Source organism: Cervus elaphus, chromosome 18 (assembly GCF_910594005.1).
Source record: "Cervus elaphus chromosome 18, mCerEla1.1, whole genome shotgun sequence".
Classification (NCBI taxonomy): domain Eukaryota; kingdom Metazoa; phylum Chordata; class Mammalia; order Artiodactyla; family Cervidae; genus Cervus; species Cervus elaphus.
In genome coordinates, this window is record NC_057832.1 from 113529058 (window position 1) to 113552512 (window position 23455).

Genomic DNA, 23455 nt, shown 5'->3' on the forward strand with positions numbered 1-23455 from the left:
TTTGAGGTTCTTAGAGGACCTGATTTTTAGCCTCCGCTGTCGTGGTTCCCACCCTCTGTATTTAATGTTGCCCGTACATCGTGGTTCTGACTGCTGATGAGGACCGCACAACTGTCAGCATCTGACAACTCTTGCAGACCCCTGCCCTGAGAGACGTGACCAACTCTAGCATGGCTTCTACCAGCCTACGTCCTGTCCTCAGGACACACACACTTTAAAATGCCTACCTGAGAAAGTCCTCACGAACCCTGAGGACAGGCCCCTGACCTCCCAAGCTCTTGTGATTGTGAATATGTATCTTAAGACTCAGAAGCGTCTCTCCAAACTTGAGAGCCATTTCCTGCAAATGCAGGAAGGGTAGCATCTTTGTGGGAGAAGAGATTCCTCGCTTGGGCAGCTGCCAGCTAGCAAGAAAAGTTTGTGTCATCGCCCTTAATACTGACCGGCTCTTTGCCCACTCTTCGCCCTCCCTCATCCTCCCGTTAAAACTCATCCCAGTAGCCTCTGCACATATAGGAATAGAGCTCAACTCTTTCTCGACTGTCAGTAGTTACTAAACAAAATCTGTTTTTGACGCTTGGACTAACACCTGGCTGTGTTTATCTTTGACACTGTTCAATAAGTTCCAGGGGTGATCCAACCATAGAAAAGTACATTGCTGATACTCATTAATCAGCTGCCAGATCAAGTGAAACTTGCAGGTGTTTTTCACATTCACCGTGTTAAGCCAAGTGTACACCTACCTCACAGTCAATTTTAGACCAGACTACTAGGGACTTCACATATATCGTAGTAAAGTTAAATATTAGGTCTTTACCATCACAATACAGCAGGTGAGCCATTTTAACTATGTGCTTACCAACTGTGGGGCTTAAGAAAACTACTTAGATTTCCTCACATATAAAATGCAAACAATGTTGTCTACTTTGGAAGAGTTCCATAAGGACCAAATGACTAGGTTTGGATAAACACTTGGGTAGGTGCCTAGTGCCTATAGGTTTGAAAGAAATGTGTGTCCCTGTCCATCAATATGAGAAGTATCCAACTTACATCTTATAGCATCCCTGTTTATAGCACACTTCCTTGCAAAGTTTTTATGTGTAATATAGTTCAGGTTTCTTTCTCCCAAAGAAAACTAAAATATTAACCACAATAAATTTCAAAGGTCCATGTGTTTCAAGATGCTCATAGTGAAACTAGTAGACAACACACTGAAGGTGAAGGGAGACTATGACCATGTAACACACAAGTGGTTGCTGAATATATTTCAGTATCAAGCAAATGGGGGCTTCCCAGGTGGCGATAGTGTTAAAGAACCTGCCTGCCAATGCAGGAGACGTAAGAGACGTGGGTTTGATCCCGGGGTCGGGAAGATACCCTGGAGGAGGGCACGGCAACCAACTCCAGTATTTTTGCCTAGAGAATCCCATGGACAGAGGAACCTGGAAGGCTATAGTCTATAAGGTCGCAAAGAGTCAGATACGACTAAAGTGACTTAGCACACACCCAACAAGCAAGTGGACCAATAAAATGATGACCAAGGGTGTTACTGAGTCCAGGCTCACACTGCTCACTGCATGACAGACCAGTAAATCGAGAGATGAGTTGTTGGGACAAGGAATACTGACGTCATTCAGAAAATCAGCAGACCAAGAAGATGATAGACTAGTGTCCCAGAGAATCGTTTGTCTGAGTCTGGATGCTAGTTTCATTTACAGAACAAAAAGAGGGCAATGAGGAGGTATAGGAAAATAAGGCAATAAATTGTTGCAAATACTTGCTGGTTCCAGCCAGACTCTGGAAAGTATGTGTTAATTTCTTTTTCCCTGCAGTCATACAGGTCAGGATGTTTCCTATAAGCTAAACAAAGGTATTTTAGCTTAACACTCAGTCATGGGAGGCAGAGGTCTCTGAGATAGGCCACTGTGTACACTTTAAGCCATAGGGAGCCATAGTGATTCAGTTCAGTTCAGTTCTGTTGCTCAGTCGTGTCTGACTCTTTGCGACCCCATGAACCGCAGCACGCCAGGCCTCCCTGTCCAGCATCAACTCCTGGAGTTTACCCAAACCCATGTCCATTGAGTCAGTGATGCCATCCAACCATCTCATCCTCTGTCGTCCCCTTCTCCTCCTGCCCTCAATCTTTCCCAGCATCAGGGTCTTTTCCAGTGAGTCAGCTCTTCACATCAGGTGGCCAAAGTATTGGAGTTTCAGCTTCAGCATCAGTCCTTCCAGTGAACACCCAGGACTGATCTCCTTTAGGATGGACTGGTTGGATCTCCTTGCAGCCCAAGGGACTCTCAAGAGTCTTCTCCAACACCACAGTTCAAAAGTATCAATTCTTCGGCACTCAGCTCTCTTTATAGTCCAACTCTCACATCCATACATGACCATTGGAAAAACCATAGCCTTGACTAGACGGACCTTTGTTGACAAAGTAATGTCTCTGCTTTTTAATATGCTCTCTAGGCTGGTCATTACTTCCCTTCCAAGGAGTAAGCGTCTTTTAATTTCATGGCTGCAATCACCATCTGCAGTGATTTTGGAGCCCCAAAAATAAAGTCTGACACTGTTTCCAGTGTTTCCCCATCTGTTTGCCATGATGTGATGGGACCAGATGCCATGATCTTAGTTTTCTGAATGTTGAGCTTCATAGGGAAGAACAAATCTGACTCTGTGTTGAATCTGTTTCTTTTGCTTTAATCTTGATTCCCTGGTGGCTCAGGGCATAAAGAATCTGCTGGTAATGCAGGAGACTGGATTTCGATCCCTGGGTTAGGACGATACCCTGGAGAAGAAAATGACAACCCACTCCAGTATTCTTGCTTGGAAGATCCCGTGGACAGAGGAGCCTGATGGGCTACAGCCCACAAGGTTGCAGAGAGTCAGACAGGACTGAGCAAGTTCAGTTTTATTCTATTGCTTTTGCTACAAGTTAATCACTAAAGAGGAGAGTGAAAAAGTTGGCTTAAAGCTCAACATTCAGAAAACTAAGCTTATGGCATCCGGTCCCATCACTTCATGGCAAACAGATGGGGAAACAGTGGAAACAGTGGCTGACTTCATTTTTGGGGCTCCAAAATCACTGCAGATGGTGATTGCAGCCATGAAATTAAAAGACGCTTACTCCTTGGAAGGGAAGTTATGACCAGCCTAGAGAGCACATTAAAAAGCAGAGACATTACTTTGTCAACAAAGGTCCGTCTAGTCAAGGCTATGGTTTTTCCAATGGTCATGTATGGATGTGAGAGTTGGACTATAAAGAGAGCTGAGTGCCGAAGAATTGATGCTTTTGAACTGTGGTGTTGGAGAAGACTCTTGAGAGTCCCTTGGGCTGCAAGGAGATCCAACCAGTCCATCCTAAAGGAGATCAGTCCTGGGTGTTCACTGGAAGGACTGATGCTGAAGCTGAAACTCCAATACTTTGGCCACCTGATGTGAAGAGCTGACTCACTGGAAAAGACCCTGATGCTGGGAAAGATTGAGGGCAGGAGGAGAAGGGGATGATAGAGGATGAGATGGCCGGATGGCATCACTGACTCAATGGACATAAGTTTGAGTAAACTCCGGGAGTTTGTGGTGGACAGGGAGACCTGGCGTGCTGCGGTTCATGGGGTCGCAAAGAGTCGGACACGACTGAGCGACTGAACTGACTGACTGACTGATTACAAGGATGTGTGTGCTTGTGCTAAGTTGCTTCAGTCATGTCCAACTCTGTGACCCCATGGACTGTAGCCCACCAGGCTCCTCTGTCCATAGGATTCTCTAGGCAAGAGTGCTGGAGTGGGTTGCCATGCCCTCCTCCAGGGCATCTTCCTGACCCAGGGATCAAACCAGAGTCTGTTACATCTCCTGCATTGGCAGGCCGGTTCTTTACCACTAGCGCCACCTGGGAAGCCCCATTACGAGGATATATACAGGCAAATTACAGAAGGTATTCAACTAGTGTGAATGGCAACTAATGTGAAAAACACAACATCTCTAACATTTGGAGAAGCAAATTTGAACAATGAGATAAATTTACTTACTAGATTGCAAATGACATTGTAGATTATCATACAAATTTACGTTTGTTCAATAATTATTATGTTCCAGTAACTCTGTTGAGGTCTTTGTATTTTATTTAATTATCCTAAAATGTAGGCTCCAAGAGAACAAGGACCAGATTTTCATTGTTCACTTTTGAATCCTCACACTCGGGCACAGTTGCTGGCAAAGAGTAAGCAATCAATGAATATTTACTGAATGTTCATAATGAAATTGTTTGTAATAGCCTAGAATGTTTCTTCTCACAGCTGACTCATTCATCCAGCCTCAGCACAAAACTAACTTTCCTCCTCTGGTTACTCTTCATCTTACCTAGGATGTTTGCTTTGCTGAAGAGCTATGTTCACAATCTGTAGTTATTTAACTTGTTTATGATTTTTCTCCTCCTGCTAGAGTGAGAGCTTGCTAAGAGCAGGAACCATATCTGTTTTTTTCATTGCCGTTTATCCAGGCAAACAAGAATACCTCACCCATAATAGAGATTGAATAAATGTTTGTTAAATGGATTAAAGCACGGTGGGAAAAAAATGAAAAATTGAAGTACAGAATACCAGCAATTATTAAAAAGAATAAGCTAAATCAATGTTCCCTCATGTGGAAAAATATCCATGATAGAGTAAATTTTAATAAATGGAAGTGGTAGGAAAAACCCTACCTATATTTTTAAAATGTATTTGGATATCTACACAAGAATTGTTTAAAATGGCCTCTGAGATAAAGGGATGGAGTACATAGAAGGCAGTAGACTTAGGGAAATACCACCATTATTTTACATGCATTTGTATTTTATTATTTAATATTTTTGTAGTGTGCACATTAAAGGAATTTAAGGTTGTGAATTATATATTAAAAGGAAATTAATAGTCACTATTGTTAATCCATATCATATTTTGGGCTTCCAAGGAAAGGAACATACATATACATGTGGTATAATTTTCAGAGTAGCAATTTCATAGCTTCAAGCAAGTTTTCAATGGATCCTACTATCCCCAAAAGTTTCATGGTGTAGGATGGAACCTCTAGCAATAGGTTACACATTTTTCTCCAGGATACAAAGATGGCTCTCCAATCTCCCTAGCCAATTATCTTCTACTCTTACCCCATTTTCTTGAACTGGTGGAGTTCAAAATTTATGATGTTCCAAAAAGATTCTATAATAAAAATTTTCTGTAGCAAAATAAAATTTGAAAACACTGCACCCTATTACCAACCTCCTTTGAGATTTATAGCACATTATCCATCTTTAACATCTCACAAAGATCAGAAATAAACAAGTTTTTTACCTCCAAACCCAGAATGTCTCAAAGACATTGGAGCATGGGACATGCTTGGTATATCTTGCAAAATCTTGCAGAACAGTTTTTGCTCCAAACAACTGGTGGGGGAAAGCTGAGAAAGGCTATGAGCACAGGTGCTAACACCGCTTTGCTTCAACAGCTGTTCTCCCTACTGCTGCCGCTAAGCAGTCTTAGAATTTCTGGTCTTTAATCAGCTTGTATCAGCTCATGTACTTCAGCATTTTTTGTTCAGAAAATGAAATCATTCTCTCAATGTCAAGATGCATGTCTGTCTTGATCTCTTGAAGCAGTATTTCTAACTGCCTTTAGAATATTTACACTTAAATATTTCACCATTACCTCTGATTCAAGTGGCTAAAACTAAAATAATTAGTTCATTCCTCCCCCCAGAGTCTTCATTTCTTTCCTTAGCATCATTATTCTTCTGCACTCCTTGATAAATAACTTTAATTTGCCTTTTCTTTCATTCCATAAACTCAGTAAGGTGTCAATGTTGGTTCTACTCCAGCCTATTGAAGTCAGTATGGATAAAGATTCAATCATTCTTGTCATTTCCTCTCAACTATCAATCAAAATTTTCATTATTTTAAGCCCTATTAAAGTATCATCTTCTCTGAAAAGTCTTCTGTGAGATTCACTCAGGCCTCTCACAATTAATCTCACTTTGCTCTGTAAACTCATTACATTATTTTTGTGCTTCTTTTTATAGCCCTGTGATCTGGTATTGTATGATTTTAAATGTATGCCACCTCATGGTCCCAGAAGGCTGCTTGAGCTCCAGCCTTCACCTATACATTTCAACCATTAGAAAGGAGGAAGGGCAGAAGTACACCATCTGCCTTATAAAAAGATGGGAAAGACAAAATGCATCTGTCAATCAAGGAGATGATTTCATTTAAGCTACTGGGGGCTCACTCTACGTCCTAAGATCCAAGTGTCCCCACTGCGTGGTTTTGCTTTTGATATTTATAGGGAGGCATAGTGAAATCTCAGGGGGTGATTTGCAGTTGGGGTCATTTTACAACTAGGGGAAACCTCAATCAGCTGAACAGAAATGTTTATCTGTGTCTAGTTACTTTCAAGCAGACAAACATTTCTAATATCAGCTAATTATTCATGAGACAAAGAATGCAGAGCTGAATATACCCAGAACTAATGTCTGGCCTCCTCAGAGGTTCAGGCGAAAGTAAGAGACATCTGAGAGTTTCATGAGAGCCCTGACAAAGTGGATGGGACTCTTACCTGAGTCATGTGGGGAAGGAAGGGTAGTTCTTTGAGGTAATCCTTTTCCTGGAACATAGAAAGGTGAGGGCTTAGAAAACAGGGGGTGGGGGAATTTCTTAGCCATCACTATTTTCCCAGAGCAAAGCTTTAGATCAAGTTGAACACTTTAAAGGCTTCCCCAAAGCCTCACACAATGCTTCTGTCTAAATATAATTGTCTGGTGTCACTTAATCACGTGGCTCCATCTTGCTTTAAGGGAAGCTGGGAAAAGTAATCACTTAGATGAGAGGCAGTAAGGCCAGGTAAAAAATGGGTGCTATTACTAAACAGGTAAGGGTGAGCTACTGATGCTTTTGAACCGTGGTGTTGGAGAAGACTCTTGAGAGTCCCTTGGACTGCAAGGAGATCAAACCCGTCAATCCTAAAGGAAATCAACCCTGCATATTCATTGGAAGGACTGATGATGAAGCTGAAGCTCCAATACTTTGGCCATGGGATGTGAAGAGTCTACTCATTGGAAAAGACCCTGATGCTGGAAAGATGAAGGCAGAAGGAGACTAGGGCAACAGAGGATGCGATGGTGTGATGACATCACTGATTCAATTGATTCACCAATTAAGGGTCAGGGAAGCCTGGCATGCTGCCGTCCATGGGGTGGCGAAGAGTCGGACAGGACTTGGCAACTGAACAACAACAAAGGTCAAGCTACCCAACTAGCTTGTCCCTCACAGGGCTCTGTAGTGCTCCTGACGGCTACCCTTCTCCACCCTTGCATCTTTCTAACCTAGTCCTCACATGGTAGCCAAAACTCCCTTTTTAAATTGTGAAATTGATCATGTCCCTACTTGCTTAAAACTCATCAACTGATTTAAAAATAGAATCCAAACTGAAAACATCCAGAACAACCTGGACATCTCTATCTCCAACTCTATCTTATCTCATTCTTCTCCTCACATGCTTGTTATATGAAGGTCAATAAAAGACTTTCCTACTAGGTATAGAAAAAAATATGTATCACCATAGTAATTTAAAAAGGTATTATAAGCATAGAAACAGATAGTTTGATAGAACAAAATAGAGTTCAGAAACAAATTCATATATGGAAATTATTTACAAGTAACATTTTAAATCAGAGGAAAAAATATTGTGGTGTATTTAATAAATATTCTTGATGGAATTATCTACACATGGAAATGATAAAAATCAATTTCTACTTCACCCCATACAAATGTCTAATATGTTAGAAAGCAAAATAATAAACAAAAATCTACTGTGTAACAGAGGGAACTATATTCAGTATCCTGTAATAACTTATAATGGAAAAGAATTTGAGCAAGAATATACAATATATTCTTTCTATTATATAATATATTTTATACATATGTACACACACATATATGCTGTTTAGTGGCTAAGTTATGTCTGACTCTGCTACCCCATGGAGTATAGCCCGCCAGGCTTCTCACTCCATGGGGTTTCCCAGGCAAGAATACTGGAGTGGGTTGCCAGTTCCTTTTCAAGGAGATCTTCTCAACCCAGGGATTAAACCCGAGTCTCCTGCTTGGCAGGTGGATTCTTTACCACTGAGCCACCTGGGAAGCCCAGTTCTGCCTGCTCGTATTTATTTTTTGTAACTACTGCCAGTTGTGCTCCGCTGAAAACCACCTGATCCCTGAATAGGGCATGTCCTATTCCCACCTGTTAACATGAGACTTGTTGGGGACATCACTCCAATTCATAAATTTTTGTCACTTTTAGTATTGAAATATGCTTCTTGTAGTATTTAAATATGCTTATTTGGGGCTTCCCAGGTGGTGCTAGTGGTAAAGAACCCACTTGCCAATTCAGGAGACATAAGAGATGCAGGTTTGATCCCTGGGTTGGGAAGGTTCCCTGGAGGAGGGCATGGCAACCCCTTCCAGTATTCTTGCTGGGAAATCCCCAGACAGAGGAGCCTGGTGGGCTACAATCCGTGGGGTCACAAAGGGTTGGACACGACTGAAGGGACATAGCAGCAGCAGCATGATTATTTTAGTGCTAAAATTAAATGTTAAGTTAAAAACTAAATATTCAAATAGGCTCAGTTATTAAGATTCAGAGCTTTTCATTGTAAAACTCAAATCTCATATTTGATTCAGAACTTTCATTCTCTCCCAGCTTCCAGACTAGACTTGTGGAGCTAGCAGTTTTAAGTGGAGGAGAAAAGCATCCTCCTGTCTCTTACCCCCATGCTGGTTTGGGATTAAGGCTCAACTTTGGAGCATGAAGAGGGAGAGGGAGACAGACTGCCAAGATGAAGTTGCTGCCCACTCTGTTGGTTGTCATTTTTTTGCTTGCAAACATCCGTGTGAACTGGAAGTGACATCCCCACACTGTATTGATGAAGGAATCACAAGGTATCACACATGGAAGGTTAAAAGAATCAGCTCCTGTGTGGTTAGCCTCGTACCACACGTTGCAGCGACCTGGGCAAGCCTGCATTCCTAATTTCACCTACTTGCAACCTGGAGCCTACCTGCAAGGCAGCAAATCCATTTTTTTTTTTTTTTTTTTTACCTCCAAGGAACTAGTCACTCAAGAGTTTGGTTATTACTTCCTCAGCTCTGTTGTTGCTGTTGTTTAGTCGCTCAGTCGTGTCCGAATCTGTGCAATCCCACAGCCGGTAGCCCGTCAGTCTCCTCTGTCCACGGGACTCTCCAGGCAAGAAGAATGGAGTGGGTTGTCATTTCCTCCTCCAGGGGATCTTCCCGACCCAGGGATCGAACCCAGGTCTCCTGCGCCTCCTGCATTGGCAGATGGATTCTTTACCACTGAGCTGCCTGGGAAGCCCTCCCTCAACTCTAGGTCACACCAGACTGTCATATGCTTTGGTTCAGGTTTCCCAGAAGCAAGTCTAAAACTGGGATTTAAGCACAGATAATTTATTTGGATGGGCAGAACCCTTGTAGAGAGTGAAGTTATTAAAGAAGGCAGCAAGGGAAGGGATCAGAAGCCAGGGACCAGTGTAGGAGACGAGAGCTGAATCCCATGAGAGATGTGCGCGCGTGCATGCATGTGTGTGTGTGTGTGTGTGTATTTCAGGGTTATCCCACTTAAGGGATATTTGTACATCAAGTGTTAAACATCACTTGTTTATTATTAGTGTCTAGAAATACAGTTTATTTTTTATATTAGCCTTGTATCCTGTGGTCTTTTTAAATTCACTTATTAGTCATCTAACTTTTTTTGATAGATTTGGCATCTACAGATCAAGTTGCCTGCAAATCTATTGATCATATTGTCTGCAATAAAGTCAGTTTTATGTCTTCCTTTCTAATCCATGTGCCTTTTATTTATTCATTTTTATTTTTGCTTTATTGCACTAGGTAGAATCCACTATAATTTTGAAAGGAAAAGCTGAGAATGCGCGGTATGGGAACCATGGGTGTGCTGTGTGCTTGGTCGTGTCCAGCTCTTTGCGACCCCATGAACTGTGCCTGCCAGGCTCCTCCTGCCTGGGATTCTCCAGGTAAGAACACTGAGTGGGTCGCCAGTCTCTTCTACAGGGGATCTTCCCAACTAAGGGACTGAACCCAGGTCTCCTGCATTGCAGGCAGATTCTTTACCTTCTCAGCCACCAGGGAAGCCCCTAGGAGCTATGCCTTCTTCCCAACAGTAGGCATAGAGGACAGAGTCTTTCAGCATTAACCATGAGGTTAGTTGTGCACTTTTTTTGATATGTGCTTTTCCATACTGGGAAATTTCCCTCCTACTCCTTAATTTGTGAAGATTTTTCACTGTAAACGTTTGTTAAATTTGTGAAATATCTCTTTTTTTTGCATCTATTATAAGAAGACTATATGACTTCCCTATTTAATTCGGTTACTATGGTTATCATATTGATTGATTTTAAAATATTAATCCAATCTTAACTCCTGGAAATAATGCCACTTTGTCATAATGGATTATCCATTTTATATATTGTCTTTTGATTTGCTCACATTGTGTTAAATATTTTGCATCTATGTTTATAAGGAAATATTGGGGCTTCCCTGATAGCTCAGTTGGTAAAGAATCCTCCTGCAGTGCGGGAGACCTGGGTTCAATCCCTGGGTTGGGAAGATCCCCTGGAGAAAGAAAGGCTACCCACTCCAGTATTCTGGCCTGGAGAATTCCATGGACTGTACAGTCCATGGGGTTGCAAAGAGTCGGACAAAACGGAGTGACTTTCACTTTTCACTCTTTTTTTTTTCCATAAGGAAATATTAGTATTGGTATTCCTTTCTTGTAAAGTAATTGCTTTTTTGATTTTTGTTTCATGATAATTCTAGCCTCACAAAGTAAATTGAGAAAAGTTCCCTCCTCTTATATTTTCTGAAAGTTCATGTAAGAGTGGTTTTATTTCTTTTGGGAAAGAATCCACCTGGAATGCAGGAGACCGCAGTTCAATTCCTGGGTGGGGAAGATCCGCTGGAGGAGGGCATGGCAACCCACTGCAGTATTCCTGCCTGGAGAACCCCATGGACAGAGGTGCCTGGTGGGCTATGCAGTCCACGGGCTCCCAAAGAGTCGGATACTACTGAGCGACTAAGTACAGCACACAGCACAACTATCTGATGTAATTCATTACTGAGGCCACTGGAGCCTGGAGTATTTTAGAAGGGAGAATTTTATTTTATTTTATTTTAAATTTTTTCCATTTATTTTTATTAGTTGGAGGCTAATTACTTTACAATATTGTAGTGGTTTTTGTCATACATTGACATGAATCAGCCATGGATTTACATGTATTCCCCATCCCGATCCCCCCTCCCATCTCCCTCTCCACCCGATCCTAGAGGGGAGAATTTTAAATTACATATTCAATCACTTTAAGAAATACAGTGTTATTCATGTTTCATGTTTATTCTTATACCAATTTTTGTAATTTCTGTTTTGCTAGAAATGTTTCCATTTCATCCATACTGTAAAATTTATTAGCATAATAATACTAATATTCCTTTATTATCCTCCCAAAATCTGAAGGATCCAAGGTGATGATCTTTGTCTTTTTTTCTGATATGGGCAATTTAGTTTTGGTTTTCTTAGTTGCTTGCTAGTTTTACATTGCTTCACTAGAGTTTTATCCATTTTATTAATATGCTGAAAAGATATTTTGATTTTGTCAATCCTCTCTGTTGTTTTCTCTTTATATTTTATGAATTTGCATTTTTATTTTTCTTCTTTCTTTCTACTTATTTTGGATTTAAGTTGCTCTTCCTTTTTAGTTCCTTAAGTAGGAAGCTCTGGTTAGTAGTTTCATACTCTCCTCATCAACTATAAGAATTTAAACCCACAAATCCTGCTTGAAGGATTCTTTAAGTGCACCTGCGAATTCCCAGATGTTGTGCTTTATTATCATTCAGTTAAAAATATTTTCTAATTTTCTCTGATTCATGTGCTGCTTAGAAATGTGATATTTAATTGTCCAGATACTCAGGGATTTTCCAGATGTATTGTTGTTACTGATTTTTAGTTTAGTTCTACTAATGTCTGAGAACATACATTGCAAATTTATATATTCGCTAAGACGTTTTTTGAGATTTAACTTGTCATTTACCCTAGAGAATGTTCCATGCGTACTTGAAAACAATGTGTCTTATGCTGCTACTGTTGGAATGTTTGTTACGTGTCTGTTAGGTTCATTTAGTCTAAATTATAGTTCACGTCCAATGTTTCCTTATTGATTTTCTGTCTGGAAGCGCTATCCATTATTGAAAATGAGGTACTGAAATCCCTATTATTGTATTGTTCTCTATTTCTCCCTTCAGATCTGTTAGTATTTGCTTAATATATTGATATTTAGGTACTCTGGTGATGGGAGCATATGTATTTCCAATGTTCTTCTTAATAAATTGATCTTTTTGTCATTATATAATGATCTTTTTTGTCTCTTCTTGCCATGTTTGGCTTACAGTCCATTTTGTCTGCTATAAGCATAAGTGTCCTGCTCTTTTTTGCTTTGCATGTGTATGGACTGTCTTCTTCTGTCCCTTTACTTTGACTGTATCTGTGTCCTTAAAGTTAAATTGAACCTCTTACAGGAAACGTGTAGTTGGTTCTTACTTATTTTTTAAGAAATTCATCCAGTAACTGCATATCTTTGATTGAAGTATTCCGTCATTTACATTAGGGTTATTGTTGATAGGTAAAGACTTGCTAGAAACATTGTTTTCTGGCTCCCTTGTTCCTTTTCTTCCACTCTCACTGCCTTCCTTTTGAACTGATGGATTTTCCATAATGGTATGCCCTGATTCCCTTCTTTTTATTTCTTGTGTATTTACTGTAGGTTTTTGTTTTGTGGGTGCCGTGAGGCTTACAGAAAGCGTCTTATGAATATAACAGTCTGTTTTACACAGATAACTTCAATCACACGTAAAGCATCTAAACTTTTATTCCTTACCCCCATCACTTTGTGTTTTTGATGTCAAAATTTAACCTTTTTTTATGTTCATCTGCAAATTATTATAGCTATAGCTATTCTTAATACTCTTGTTTTTTAACCTTTATTCTAGAGTTAAGTGGGTAATACGCCACCATATGACAGTATTCTGACTTTGAGTATACACTTACCTTTACCAGTGTGTTTAATGTTTTCATATGTTTTCCCGTTACTAATTAGCATTCTTCCATTTCAGCTTGAAGAACTCCTTTCAAGATTTCTTATAAAACAGAGCTAGTGGTGAAAATTTCCTCACTTTTTGTTCGTTGTGAAGTCTTTACATTGCCTTCATTTCTGAAGGACAGATTTTCTGGGCAAGGTGTTCTTGGATGGCAGTTTTTGGCCTTTAGAACTTTGAACATATCACCCCACTCTGTCCTGGCCTATGAGGTCTCTGTTGAGAAATCTGATCACTATAAGGGGGGTTTCCCTGTAATTTCCAAGCTTTGTTTTTCATTTCTTTTAAGATTCTCTCTTTGTCTTTCTGTTTTGAGTTTTTTATACTGTGTCTTGGAGATGAACTCTTTAAGTTCATTTTGTTTGTTAACCTTGAGCTTCATGAATTTGGATATCCAAATCTCTTTGTAGATTTGAAAGATTTTCATTCTTTAAATAAGCTTTCTGACCTCTTTTCTCTCTTTTCCTGGAACCCCAATAATTTACAAATTGGTTCTTTTCTAGTATCCCGTAGATCATGTAGGCTTTCATCACTCTTTTTCATTCTTTTTCTTTTGTTTTCCTCTGACGGGATAATTTCAAAGTTTCTGTCTACTACCTCCCAGATTCTTTCTTCTGCTTGTTTTATTCTGATTTTGGTATTTTCAGTTGTGGTGAAAACTGCATTTTTTGGTATTCTTTACATCCAGAATTTATTTGATACTTTTTAATGATTTCTATCTTTTTGTTAAATTCATCACTTTTCTCATATGTTGGTTTTTTAATTCATTGAATTGTCTTTCTGTGTTTTCTCGTCATTCATTGAGTTTCCTTAAAATAGCTATTTTGCATTCTTTATTGGATAAATTGCAGGTTCCCACGTCTTTGTGTTTGTTTACTAGAAGAGTATTGTGATCCTTTTGTGTTGTCATGTTACCTTGATACTTCATGTTCCTAGAAGTTGTCTGTATTGCTGTCTTCACATTTGGAAGTCAGCAGTCTTCCAGTCACCTCCTCCAGTCTTTACTAATGGTCTACCAGTCACCTTCTCCAGTCCTTACTAACGGCCTTCAGGAGACAGATACCTTCCATAGCCCTGCTGAGATTCTGAAGCTATCTCAGACTTTCTATGGATACAACTGCTCCACACTTCTTGTGGCAGAATTTTAAAGCAGTATGCCTTTTCTGAATCTTGCAAAAAACCAGGTGTGTGCTGACAGCCTCTTTTGTTTTCCAAAAGATGATGCTAAATCTCAAGTCTGTGGTCTCTCCCCAGCCCGCAGATTGGAATCCGGTTTCTGTGTGCTCATAATGAAAAGTGGTAGTTGCTCAGTCATGTCTGACTCTGCGACCCCATGGACTGTACAGGCTCCTCTGTCCGTGGAATTCTTCAAGCAAGAATGTTGAAGTAGATAGCCATTCCCTTCTCCAGGGGGTCTTCCTGACCCAGGGATCATACACACCCAGGTCTCCTGCACTGTGTGCTCATAGTTATCTGCCAAAGATTATTCTCTCTGCCACTGTCTGGAGTGTGTACAGGGAACAGGCTACAGGCTTGGGAAATGTGCAGGTTACATGCAAGGAGAGCTGTGGGTGCCTGTGGGCTAGCTGGGGAGATTTGCGTATTAGGCATTCCCAGTGGCTTGCACATGGGCTTGTAGATGGAGTCTGTGGAGAGTAAGTATGATCTGTATCGTTTTAATGCCCTCTTGGTCTTTTGTTAGTCCAGCTTTCCCATCCTCTTCCTGTCCTTCAGTCATGTAGCTCATGATTCTATACTCTGGGTGGAGCAAGAGAGAAATGAGCCCCATTGGCAGCAGCCTACACAGTTGGGGAAGCCATGTGCTCACTTTTCTCCTCTGGGATAAATCACAGCTGAGAAGATCTCTCTTGACCTTAAGCTGTGCCACCTTAGGGGAGGTATAAGGTGGGTAAGATCAAGCTGCTCTTTTTACCTACACAAATGCATCCAAATTGTATAGCCTTTTTTTGTTTTTCTCCAGTGGTGTGCTGGAACTTCTCATCTGGAAAGCTGTACTTCTACAAAGGGTCTTTCATTCAAGGGTGATTGTCTAAGACTGTTTTAGACTGTGGCTGAGAGGCCTAGAATTGGTACATAGGCAACTGCAGAGTCCACAGCCAGGACTCAGATCTGTCTGCCTACTATCCAGGACAATAGTGGGAAAGATTCCTCCTGGGTCCTTTGACATATGCTTCTGGGTCCCATGGGACAAAAATGCCTTTGAGGGAGCTGTGGGACCCAGAAGCATATGTCAGTTCTAACTGTTGCTTCCTGACCTGCATACAGGTTTCTCAAGAGGCAGGTCAGGTGGTCTGGTATTCCCATCTTTTGAAGAATTTTCCACATGTTATTGTCATCCACACAGTCAAAGGCTTTGGGATAGTTAATAAAGCAGAAATAGATGTTTTTCTGGAACTCTCTTGCTTTTTTGATCAAGAGATGTTGGCAATTTGATCTCTGGTTCTTCTGGCTTTTCTAAAACCAGCTTGAACATCTGGAAGTTCACAGTTCCGTATTGCTAAAACCTGGTTTGGAGAATTTTGAACATTACTTTACTAGAATGTGAGGTAAGTGCAATTGTGCAGTAGTTTGAGCATTCTTTGGCATTGCCTTTCTTAGGGATTGGAATGAAAACTGACCTTTTCCAGTCCTGTGGCCACTGCTGAGATTTCCAAATTTGCTGGCATATTGAGTGCAGCACTTTCACAGCATCATCTTTTAGGATTTGAAATAGCTCAACTGGAATTCCATCACCTCCACTAGCTTTGTTCATAGTGATGCTTTCTAAGGCCCATTTGACTTCACATTCCAGGATGTCTGGCTCTAGGTGAGTGATCACACCATTGTGATTATCTGGGTCGTAAAGATCTTTTTTGTACAGTTCTTCTGTGTATTCTTGCCACCTCTTCTTAATATCTTCTGCTTCTGTTAGGTCCATACCATTTATGTCCTTTATTGAGCCCACCTTTGCATGAAATGTTCCTTGGTATCTCTAATTTTCTAGAACAGATCTCTAGTCTTTCCCATTCTGTTGTTTTCCTCTATTTCTTTGCATTGGTCACTGAGGAAGGCTTTCTTATCTCTCCTTGCTATTCTTTGGAACTCTGCATTCAAATGGGTATATCTTTCCTGTTCTCCTTTGCTTTTCACCTTTATTCTTTTCACAGCTATTTGTAAGGCCTCCTCAGACAGCCATTTTGCTTTTTTGTGTTCCTTTATCTTGGGAATGGTCTTGATCCCTGTCTCCTGTACAATGTCACAAACCTCCGTCCATCATTCAACAGGCACTCTATCAGATCTAGTCCCTTAAATCTATTTCTCACTTCCACCGTATAATCAGAAGGGATTTGATTTAGGTCTTACCTGAATGGTCTAGTGGTTTTCCCTACTTTCTTCAATTTAAGTCTGAATTTGGCAATAAGGAGTTCATGATCTGAGCCACAGTCAGCTCCCGGTCTTGTTTTTGCTGTCCATATAGAGCTTCTCCATCTTTGGCTGCAAAGAATATAATCAATCTGATTTCGGTGTTGACCATCTGGTGAGGTCCATGTGTAGAGTCTTCTCTTGTGTTGTTGGAAGAGGGTGTTTGCTGTGACCAGTGTGTTCTCTTGGCAAAACTGCCCGGCTTCATTCTGTACTCCAAGGCCAAATTTGCCTGTTACTGCAGGTGTTTCTTGACTTCCTACTTTTGCATCACAGGGCTCATTTTTTGTTTCTCTTCTCTTAAGCACCACAGTTCTGCTCTGTCTGTTTCATATTTTATTCAGTTTTTTAGTTGTTTATGCAAGAAGGTAGGTCCTGTACCAGATTCTTCTATATGGGAGTAAGATCTTTTCATTAAGTTGAAGACTGAAACTTAAAGCCCAAAAAGTTTGTTGGAAGCTCTGTGCTTGTGATGAGAAGTTTTGACTGTTGGCCCTCGTAATATAAATAGCATGCATGATTGATTTCATTACCATTCCCCATAATAGTTATTATCTGTAAAATCTTTCTTTTGGACATCTCACTTCAAAATTCAGTCATTCCTGAGTTCTTTTTTCAGTTCAATAGCTCCAGATGACAAACCTCTCATTTTCTGTTAGGGTGTTCCAGCAGTTCACCCTTTAATTTTATTTCTTCCTGTTACATAACCTTATTCTGAAGATGTTTTTCACTTAATTATTTGATACTTTCAGAATTAGTTTTTCAAGTTATTAATATTTTTAAATCTGCCCGATATTTTATTTGTGCTGTTTTATATTACTATAGTGTCTATTCTTACTTTTACTCCTTTAATCATTTAATGTTTATTTTATAATCCTTTTCAGATTGTTGTATCATCTTCAGTTTTTAGGTCTTAATTCTCTTGTTGGTTGTATCTATGGACACTTTCACATTGTTATTTGTTTCCTTATGTGGAAACAAAAATCTTGATTGCATGTAAACAGCAGTTTTGTATTTGCTTATGACAGCATCCTTTGGATTTCAACATTTCTGAATTAGGTTTTATTTTAAATTTCAGTTTACAGTTTTTATAATGATGAGTAGTAGGAATATAATTCTCATTAGTTCATTCACAGCTGATTTTTTAAAAATTTCCTTTCCATCCAAGGCACTGAATAAAGTACAAGGAAGCTTCCTTGTGGTTTTGCTGGCTGAGTTTATGAATAAAGTGGCATTATGCAAGGTTTTGTTTCTGGCAGTCCGATCACATGAATCCCAAACCTATACCTTTTGCCTCAGATGTTCTATGGTACACAAATCTCCCACTGTAAGATCTAATATGAGGGTCTGAATCCCTATTAGCAACTGAGTCAGCACACATACACGTATGTTTGTGTGTATACACATATTTATACACATAAATGCATAAAATGCACATATACATATGTACAAAAAACAAAGGCATATGTATAAATAGTTACACATGTATATATTTAAATATACTTAACATTTCAATATATATGTAAAGAGAGGGTGTGTCTTCTCTATCAGTTACCTGACATATAGCTGAAATGTGCCTGAAATTCCTTTGAGATGTTGGGATTTCTATATATATGCATGTGTAATGTGTGAGCAGGGGAGAGGACTAAGGAAGGGACAGTTTTGCTTTGAATTAAAGGGAAAACTTAACACATCTCATGATGAAATCACATGCCTTCTCCCTTCAGAACTACTCTTTCCTAATGTCCAACTCCCAACCTCTCCCTTACAATCCCACATACAACCACACGTCAAGTCCTTCCATCATGCCTTCTAAGAATTTCTCCAGGTTGTCCACTCTGTCCTCCTTATTTCAGGTTCCATCATATTTCACTCAAGCAATATCCCCTGAGAAAAATCTACATTCAGTCTTGTCCTGACTCTCCTAACACAGATGGCATAGTGATCTCTCTTAAACATAATTCTGATCATGTCATTTTTCTGTCTAAAATGACCAAATGGTCTCCAAATCTCTTGGGAGACAGGCCAAAACCCTTAACATTACCCAGCTCATTCCGCTCTAGCCTCATGTAGTACATTTCTTTAGCACACTGACTTTTAAGGTCCTTGAGTGTGCCAAGTTCCCTTCTAACTAGAGTCCTTTGCACATACTATTTGCTCTGCTTGTAACATTGTTCCTGAAAATAATTAAATACTTATTCCTGTAAATTTTGGTTAAATGTTTGTATCTCTTCGTAAAAGTTCCATGAAGACAGGAACCAGTCTTTTTCCAGCTCTTAACAAGACATACTTGAGACATAGAATATGCCCAAAAAGTATCTGTTGAAGGAAGAAAGGAAACAAGAGGAAAGAAATACAGTATTACAAGACTTAATTGGAATGAACATTTGATAAAGTGAAATTGATCCAACTCTCAGTTCAGTTCAGTTCAGTCCCTCAGTCATGTCTGACTCTTTGCGACCTCATGGACTGCAGCACGCTGCTTCATCACCAGTGTGATGATGGACAGGCTTCCCTGTCCATCACCAACTCCTGCAGCTGGCTCAAACTCATGTCCATTGAGTCGGTGATGCCATCCAACCATCTCATCCTCTGTCATCCCCTTCTCCTGCCTTCAGTCTTTCCCAGCATTAGAGTCCTTTTCAATGAGTCAGTTCTTCACATCAGGTGGCCAAAAAATTGGAGTTTCCACTTCAGCATCAGTCCTTGAGGTGAATATTCAGGACTGATCTCCTTTAGGATGGACAGGTTGGATCTCCTTGCAATCCAAGGGACTCTCAAGGGTCTTCTCCAACACCACAGTTCAAAAGCATTAATTCTTTGGTGCTCAGCTTTCTTTATGGTCCAACTCTCACATCCATACATGACTACTGGGAAAACCATAGCTTTGACTAGATGGACCTTTGTTGGCAAAGTAATGTCTCTGCTTTTTAATATGCTGTCTAGGTTTGTCCTAGATCCAACTATAAAGGACTTCAATTAATTTGTCTTCAATTCCATTTCATTTTTGGTAAGGGGGGGATAAACAAACTTATTTTCTCAGTAGAGAAAGGAGACATTTAGAAAGAGGAGATTGGGAGCAGAAGTCAAAGTTTATGGACTTTACTACACTTCATATTTTAACTCATTTACTTATCATGGAGTGAACAAAAAAGTTCCATCCCAAAACTGTGAAATAATTTCCTCCTGCCACTACAAATCCAGCCAACTCCAGTTAGCATGATTTATCATGTTTTTGGAAATTTGTTTTAACAATGATGACTTAAAGTAACAACATTGGGGATAATGTATAACAATGATAAAAAAAACTACTTATTCTTTTTATGTTACCTTTGTGCTTTTTTTCTTCCCAAAATAGAGTTTTCATTTTGTTTTCTGCTTTTCGGTTAATAAAAACACTGTGTACATCCTGGCAGCCTGGTAGAAGTTATTGATACAGCAGAGGGCAGTATAGGAGCACATCTCAGGATGAAAATATTGGGCTGCCTCTGGGCTCCCCTTGGAATGATGTGTGGCAAGGTCAGTTAGAGGAAGACTTAAGCAATTTAGGAAGCTACAAGTTGAGAAGGTATAGTAAGTATTAAGTCATTGAGTATTTCAAAATGTGGAAAACACATGAAATTTTAAATGTTGATTTCTAGAAATTTTATATTTGATGCTCATAAACAGGAACACACACACTATTCTTGACAACGGTAGACCTGGCTTTTCTTATTTTGTTTTGTTAATGATCCATCCTTATTTTTATTGAAAAAGCAAAAGTGGTGAGTTTTAACAGGTTGGGTTTGTATTCATGACATAGACAAAGGAAGTTTAAGTATGAGCTATAAACATTTTTTATCCTTGCAAAGATCACACCTAGGAATTTATTTTTATGTTATGTGGTCTCATGTTATTCTTATTTGGTTGAGTGAACTGGGAAGGTTACTGAACTTGGAGAAATAAATTCTGCAGTACTGTATGCCATGCATTCTGAGCCACCAAAAATGAATCACAGAGGGGAAGCACATGCCAAACAATTCCAAAGATACTTCTATTGACTGTGAAGCAGTTCAGTGCAGTGTTCAGCTTGGATGAGGCCATCAAGTTAGAGTATGTAGCTTCAGTGGAATTTATATAAAGCTCTAAAGTCTGTAAAGCTTGACAGAATTGAGCTATCATTTTTTTTAAGGTTCCCTGTCACAGGTGGAGGTAGAAGCTGAAAGGAAGCAAGTAGGATGGCTTGGCTTATACACTTAGGTGTACCTATAGGTCAGTCTCAAAGTTACTGCTAAAAGGTACTCGTGCCTATTTAATTGCAGGGAAGTTTATGCAAGAGCTGTGCTGTCTGTAGTACCTGGAAGACTTTGATAGTTCCAGGTACTCAGGGAGAAAGTGAAATAATTGGTTATTGGGTTACTGATGACATGAGGCCAGAGAAGCTACCACAAAAAAATTATTTTGGAAAAAAGAATTTATTTTCTCTTCCATACTCAAAAATTAACTTTATCTCATGGTTTTATGAGAAGCAGATGATCTTTGGATGTTCATTTTGGAATATATTCATTTGCGCTTTACAAATGATTTTGATAATAATAACAAACATAAAATAATAGCAATGATAACAATAATTACTTATATTGATAATAACAGAATTATACACTTCATAGAGTTTAAGATTTCACATATTGACACTTCCAACCTTAGAAGCATCTAAAATTGATGGAGGGTTATAATCATTGTCGGCCAAACACCATTGCCTGTGAATTCAATTTGGTTATAGCTTTTTTTTAAAAACTGTATTGAGAATTATTGTGCACACAGAAAATAATAGAGACAAATGTGCAACAAATGATTTAATATGTCTAAATAAAACAACTAAAAAAGGTTTGTTGCTAAGTATAAAACAAGAATTCTAAGGGATAAGAAAGTATAGTTAAAGTAGTATTCTGTTTCCCTTAGTGGTACATAAAACAATGTTGTATGTTACAATCAGTGGTGTCTTAGGTTTGATAAAATATGACATTTTTATATCCATTTTATGAGTGGAGAATCTGAGGCCAAGAAAGGCCAAGAAAATTCCCAGGAAACATAATAAAATATAGTTTCTCAACTATCATACTTCCCCTCATACTCTGAATAGAAAGGCTAAAAGTGACTATTTCACTCTATTCTTACCTTTCTTTCCAACGAAAACTTCATTAATAATTGTTCACATGTTTATAACTATTTAGTGAAAAAAGTTATACTTTCAAAAAAGAACCCAGAATGCCTATTTCAAACATAGGAAGCAAGTAGTACTATGATGTTGTCACATCACAGAAACTGAATTCTGAAAAACCCCAAGAATTAAAAAGTTTATTTTGGCCTGTCATTAAATCAACCCATAGTTAGAATAAATCTATGGCGATACAGAAAGTTCACAGAGTGAAATTGCTTTAAACACATAACAGAATTTAGATGTTAAACCTGTCCAAAACTTGATTGCCTTAAGCCAAAACATCCTTAAGTGCCCTACATTTCAAAAAAAAAAGCATAGATATAAAAGAGACAAATGTAATGTTTTGGCTCTTCCTTATAGCTCAAGCAGTAAAGAATCTGCCTGCAAGGCAGGAGACCGGGGTTCAATCCCTGCATCATGAAGATCCTCTGGAGAAGGAAATAGCTACCCAGTCCAGTATTCTTGCCTGGAGAATCCCGTGGACAGAGGAGCTGGTGGGTGACAGCTCGTGGGGTCACAAAGAGTCGGACACAACTGAGTGACTAACACTACCACTGCTATTACCATCATTATTTTCTCTTGTGTCAACAATTTCATGTCTTTTGTTTCTCCAAGTAGAGTCTCAGAGTTTGGGGTGAAACTTGGAAGTCAATGCACTTAGAAGGTCAATTGGCCCAATGAAGCAAGCACCAGACATATTTTGTAGGATCATCTGACAGTTTTAATGTCAAAATAACCATCAGGCTTTGGATCTAGCTCAAATTCACACTTAGCCTTTACCTCTGGCAACCAGGTTCCAGATGCATCCTCATTTATAACATCCCGACCAAGGAGAAATGTTCAGGTGCTGTGGGCGTGCATCATTGTGTAAGCCAAGATTTTGCTTGATCCTGCTCAGTGCAAACAGAGATGGAATTCAATTTGAATACTGGCATTTGAAAGGAAGAGGCATATTACTCTGTGACCTTGAGGATAACTTCCTGCTGGAGAGGTAGAAGCTATTTCATGTTAGGTTCTGGAGTTAAAGGCATTACTTCCTGCAAGGGGCAGAGCTATTTGCAAATAGTGTGTGACTCTGCATTACTAAGCAATGTGAATAGCTCTGTGTATTTTACCCCCTAGCAGTTTGCTTGGGATAAATGGAGAGGGCAGGGGTTTCTCAGAGTGATAAAAACTACCAAGATACTATTTTCTTTACATTTCACCAATTAGATAGTCACTTATTCTAACCAACATCTCTTTGGAATAACAATATAATTTGCTTTAATCAGAGAGAGGGAGTGTGTGTGTGTGTGTGTGTGTGTGTTAGTCAGTCATGTCCAACTCTTTGCGACCCCATGGACTGTATCCTGCCAGGCTTCTCTGTTCTTGGAATTCTCCAGGCAAGAACATGAGTGGATAGCCATTTCCTTCTCCAGGGGATCTTCACCGCGCAGGGACTGAACTCAGCCTCCTACTTTGCAGGCAGATTCTTTACTGTCTGAACCATCAGGGAAGCCCAATCAGAGAGAAACCCAGCTAAAATCATTTCCAGAGGAAAGGAGTTTTAATTTCAAGGAAGAATGTCAATCCCAATCTCCCAATTCATTCCAGCACCCCCTCTTTCCTCCTTAGTATTCACACAT